The following is a 6,308-nucleotide window of genomic DNA, read 5'->3' as shown; positions in this document are numbered from 1 at the left end:
CATCCTTAAAAGCCAGTTTCTCTTAAACACCAGCACGTTTTCTATAGTCGGAAAACTTAATGCGCTCGTCATTCAAAGCCTTTCTATACCCTGATAAAAGATCACCCATCAGATAAAGCTCACGTTCAAGGCGATACACCTCAGCATGCTTTTTTCCCAACTCTTCATCCTTTGACTTTATTATCATTTCCATAACCTGTTGGAGGTTTTGCACCTCGTTCATTGCTGAATCCTGTTGATATTTATGGTTTGCGTAAATTTGTTGTTTCGAGTCGGAAATCATCTTGGCTTTTTGAATCCATTGGTCCATTTGCACCATGCAAAGACCAAATTGACTTTGTTTATGATCCCAGATGTCAGCAGTTTTTAGTCTTTTGTTGTTCATGTCAAGATAGTGTGTGTCGTCTTCAGACTCCATCACTCTTTTCCCATTACCATTATTATAACTATTATTACTATTATTATCATCATCATCATCATCGTACTCAGTATATCCCACCAATAGCCAAGCTATGGTAGGGTCTGAGGAGGGTAAGATGTAGACAGCCTTACCCCTACCCCATAGGGATAGAGAGGCTGCTTCCGATGAGACCCCGGCTCGATAGTAGTTTTGCATCAAGCCTTGGACATAAGGCACATAGCACTATTATTATAATTATTATTATCATTATTATTATTACTATTATTATTATTATTATTATTATTATCATTATTGTTATTATTATTATCATTGTCAAAGAAAGATGGACCGCCATGTGACATAAACGAATCGCCTCGTGATCCAACTAGATCAATGGCATTATCATTCGGCTCCATGTCCAAACCTTCAACAAACTTTTCGCCATCATCATTCCCATCGTCCACTTTTACAATCTGTTCATCTACCTTCACTTCATTATTCAAATCACTAATCTGACTATGCTGCAAGAACTGTTCAGCCGAATTGTTCTTCGAATCCATCAGTGCATCCACAATTTCATGCCCAAAAGTCAGCTCAACATTGTGTGATAAAGTCAACTGAACATCGTCTTCTTGAAAAATAGATTCTTCTTTCTCTATATGTTCCCCATCATCTTCATCCTCTTTAACCTCATCCTCCTCCACTTGTACAATCTGTTCATCGACAACGTCTTCAACTTTAACTTCTTCATTATTATTATTATCATTAAAATCACAAGTTTGACAGAGCTGCAACTGTCCGCCCGAATTATTCGTCGAATCCACAGTTTCGTGGCCTAAACTCAACTGAACACCGTCTTCTTGTACAATAGATACTTCCTTTATATGTTCTCCATCTTCTTCATCTTCTTTAATCTCATCAGCCTCCTCTTCAACAATTTGTTCATCAACCACGTCTTCAACCTTCACTTCTTCATCATTATTCAAATCACTAGTTTGACAACGCTGCAACTACTGTTCACGCAAATTGTTGTTTAAATCACCCTGCTTGTCCATAGTTGCATCCCCTAAAGTCAACTCCGCATCGTCTTCTTGAACAACAGACTTTCTCTATACATTCTCCATCTTCTTTAACCTCATCATCCTCCACTTGTTCAATCTGTTCATCAACAACATCTCCAACCTTCGCTTCTTCGTTATTATTCAAATCAATAGTTTGACAACGCTGCAACTGTTCACCCAAAATTGTTGTTTAGATCCACCTGATCATCCGTAGTTACATGCTCTAAAGTCAACTCCGCAGTGTCTTCTTGAACAATCGATACTTTCTCTATATGTTCTCCATCTTTAACCTCATCATCCTCCACTCCTACAACTTGTTCATCAACAACGTCTTCAACTTTCACTTCATTATTATTATTATTATTCAAATCACTAGTTTGACAACGCTGCAACAACTGTTCACGCAAATCGTTGTTTAAATCCACCTGCTTGTCCATAGTTGCATCCCTTAAAGTCAACTCCGCATCGTCTTCTTGAACAACAGACACTTTTTCTATACGTTCACCATCTTCTTTAACCTCATCATCCTCCACTTGTACAATCTGTTCACCTACAACACCGGATACTTTCACCACACGTTCTTCATCATCTTCGTCCACTTCGAAAAGCCGCTCACATTGTGACCGTATCAAGCGCTGCAAATGCGACGCATAATAACAATCAACAAGTTTCACTCCCAAACACAACTCCCTCTCAACTTTACACCAAATCAAACTAGCCGAATCCAGTTTCTCCGGATGCCCGTCTCTCACACACCTCGTCATCCGGACTATCTTTTCCGGCATAACCCACGACTCTTCGTGTATAAGCATCCAATTAAACACAAAATCATCCACAAACTCTATCTCCTCATCCGAAAACACATTCCCATTAATATTATTAACACCCTGTTTCCAACAGGCAATGCCAAAGCCCGGGCTAAATCGGCCCGACTCACGCGAACCCGTTTACCATTTACGAAACTGCATTGTTTCTTCGGGTCATAATTCGCTATCACCTGAGCTATAAGATCGGGTCTAATGCTCTGATCAAGCTTGATTTTACTGAAATTGTATAACCCTAATCGCTTTAGAACGTTTTCTTGTTGTTCATGAAAGATTAATAATTTGGGTATAAAAGGAATGAAATTTACTGCATTAATTAGGGTTTCGATTTTACGGTTGTTACGGCGGCGGCGTATTGTACCTGAATGTTGATTGTGGGTTGCCGGAGTGACGTCGTTTTGGGTTGATTGTGGATTGCCGGAGACGGCGGCGGCCGGTGAGTGGTGGTTTCCGGCCATCAAGTGAAAAGGTAAAAATGAAATGAAGACCAAAACAAAAGTTACCGCATATGGTAAAATCTACGATTCATATTAGATGTTGAGATTGAACGGAAGAGACTGAACGAAGGTACGCTTGTTGTCTTTTTTTACTTTTTCTGTCTTTTATAAAAAAAGTTGACGTGACTTCTGTCTTACACAACAGTTGTCTTTTTACTACTTTTTAACTTTTAGTTTTTGTTATTCGATGCCGACTTCATAAGCTATCAATTTCGAATATTTTTGTTGTAATTTTATTATTCGAAGCATTGTATCGTTAGTTACAAACAACCCACGTGTCGTTTGATAAAGATGGGATTGTGATTAAGGATAAATTGTAGTCGGACATCTTTAAAGGATATATGATTTAAGGGTATCGCATATTGGATCTCGAAAGAATCGGGACTTTAAACTTGAATTCACAATCGAGTCTTATTTAGAAGCTTATGTTAAAGAAAAAGAGAATCAAAACAAGCTAAGAGCCGCTCTATCGATTATAGTCTGATATTAATGGTAAAGATGAAACATTTTAAAAGTTTTAGGAAACAAATAGAGAAAATCAAATAGTGTAATTTGAAATTATCAGTGAGATTGTTAAAAGACTTTAAACCCCGAATAGTGTAACTTGTTAGTTTTGGTTGAAAGTTTGGTAAAGCCATTATGGTATGGTCTTTCACTTTCAATATGTTGCTTTTTGTACTGCAAGACCACTTTGTTAGTTAGGTTGGTACTAGATCACATATCTCTTGCACATACCTTAACTTATATACATTTGTGTGTGTTTAAAAGTTCAAACAAAGACATATTTTTACGAGAAGGCAAAGAACAAAAATTAAATGATTCGATTCAATTTTTCGATTTTAAAAATATAGAAAAATGATTGTTAGGCAATCCTTTTTTCACCCTTCTTGTATCCCTATAAATATAAACAAAATTCGTTTAATATAAAATTTACACATGTGCAGATTATATGTTGTTTACTTCTTACACATAACCTACATGTGTGTAGGTAAACAAAAAAAATGAATTATATATATAAGAAACAAAAAAAATGAAATATATATATAAGAAAATTTGTTTAATGGTTTTTATATAGATAATGTAGGCATTTGTAAACGTTGTTAAAAAATACGAACTTTTTATACACACTTGCTCCCTTGATGTGTTCTTCTTACCATCATGTGTTGTTGTTCGTTAGTTTGAATTGGCGTTGTTGTTCGTTAGTTCGAATTGGCAAAAAGGTTAGCTGAAAGTGGGCATTTCAAGGAGCAAGTTAGAACACAATACCTCTTAAGTGTGTAGTTGTCGAATGCTGCTTATTCTACTTACAAATCTATTCTAATGTGATTTCTAAGAAATGTTTTTTAAGGCTCCTACTAATACATCTTGACACAAACATGATTTAAAAGGCTAGCACATTCATGAGCTTCAATTGCTTGATGCGTGCCTTTAGAGGGAACTCGATTGTATATTCACTTTGCCATGTCATTTGGCTACAACTCTTCTTCAAACGTTGTAACTCTAAACCCCTTATGATTGATTTCTTTAGGGCGATGATAGCCATATCCATTAGAAGCACCATTGTTACAAAGTTTGACGTACCATTTTAATAAAAATAGTTTATATGTGCGTCTAACTTGTAAACTTAAACACACCATTTTACAGTTGCACCATTGTAAATTGTAAATAAGGTGGACATATCGTATCAATTTGGATGTTAGACACAATACATTGAACTTTATAAAACTGTGTTTGCAACAATTCAATGCGATCAACTTTCATTGACATTTTTTTCAACTAATAACATTGTATAAAACGTTTGAGTTTTTTCCTAAAAGGGTGTTGATGAGATAAATATTTACCAAAATAGTGTTCATTGAAATATATTTACCAAAATGGTGTTGTTGACATATTTTCTATTTCTCACTCCTAATTTTATTAAATAAAACCAAAATGGACCGATGCTATGTTTATTTCTCCCTTTTAATAATAATAATAATAATAATGTCAAACTAAATCTTAAATAAAATAATTTCTATATACAGTAATAAGTTTTCTCTCCTTTTATTCTTTTTCGTATCATAGACGATTTTCTTTTCATTAAAACCTACAAAATGTATATGATTGAATTGTGTCTATAAAAACTCAATTATTTTCCAATAAATTATAGCTTTTAGTTTATTAGTTTTAAAACTTGGTTTTATTAAACAAACTTATGAATTGAAACAAATGCGCTTTAGATAAAATGTGTACTTTTTCTTGAAAAGGCATAAAATGTGTACTCTTATTAATAACAACAAACCAATTTGAAAAAAAACATACATGTAGAAATGACATTGTTTGATGTTTCTACTATTTTGGAACACGTTTTTTTACTAAGTAAACATGTATTATTAATATTTCTGTTTTATATTCTTCAAAAGAAGTTTTTCCCAAATCAGATTCTTCAAAAGTAAGCTGCTATTTGTATATATAAAAAATGGACATAAATTATTTTGTAGGTTTTATAGAAGAAACAATTCAATCATATATACATTTTGTAGGTTTTAATGAAAAAAAATGACTATGATATGAAAAAGAAAAGAAAATGGAGAAAGCGTATTACTGTGTACATAAAAATTTTTTATTTAAGATTTAGTTTGACATTATTATTATTATTATTATTATTTTTAAAAGGGAGAAATAAACATAGCATTGGTCCATTTTGGTTTTATTTAATAAAATTAGGACAAAGAAATGGTTGATATAAGGCTCGTCACGTTTCCGCCAACTTAGCCGACTTTTATATCATTTTTATAGCATTCAAAAGTTCAAGGTTTAATTCGTAAATTATTCTAAATTCTGTTTAAAAGAAATGTGAAAGTTAAGGGGTTAAATGTGTAAATTGTATTTAAAATATAATAATAATAATAATAATACTAACAAAACCCACAGCACAACTCCTTCCCTGTTAATTTTCCGGCAATCCATCACTTCCGGCGACACACAGCACGGCTGCCCCCCAACTGTCATAACCACCCCTCTCCCAACGGCTCTTTTTCTTGGAATCAACCCTTCATCACGCGTGACACCCATCACGCAAAATCCATTTTTTCCGCGTGACAAAGGGGCGGCGGCGGTGTGGAGAGGCTCACCACGCGTGATGGGAGCTCCATCACGCACCGCCCCGTCCCCCCTTATGTTATCAATATAAATCACATATATACATTTCATCTTATACAATATGATACGATCCAAATACTACAAAGGACCCGATCTAAAAGAGATACTTGTAAGTCGACCTGTTATGAAAATTAAAAAGATTTGGCTGGATCTTGTTAAAATATTATTAAGAATTTTATTTCTTGATATGCAAGTTATTTTATTTTAATTATGAATTTGTTTCATGGTATGATTATGTGTGACACTCGTTAATTTCAGGTTAACTCCGTTAATCCAAACTCCGTCAATTCAAACTTAAGATCATTTGATCTATAACGCACATCTCATTACATTTAAACTAGGGTTTTAAATGACGCTTGACAATTACTACATGTGTAGTCTTTCG

At 34.3% G+C, this 6,308-nt stretch overlaps 1 pseudogene; it reads right to left on the bottom strand.

The window, feature by feature from the left end:
• LOC143580711 (uncharacterized) lies at positions 1-2,772 on the bottom strand (annotated as a pseudogene).
• Positions 2,773-6,308: the final 3,536 nt, after the last annotated feature.

The sequence above is a fragment of the Bidens hawaiensis genome, unplaced genomic scaffold, assembly GCF_021521415.1.
Source record: "Bidens hawaiensis isolate Kalapana, Puna unplaced genomic scaffold, B.hawaiensis_p1.1 tig00030549_1, whole genome shotgun sequence".
NCBI lineage: Eukaryota > Viridiplantae > Streptophyta > Magnoliopsida > Asterales > Asteraceae > Bidens > Bidens hawaiensis.
Note: the sequence above shows the minus strand (reverse complement) of the source record. Positions and strands in the feature narration are given on the sequence as shown.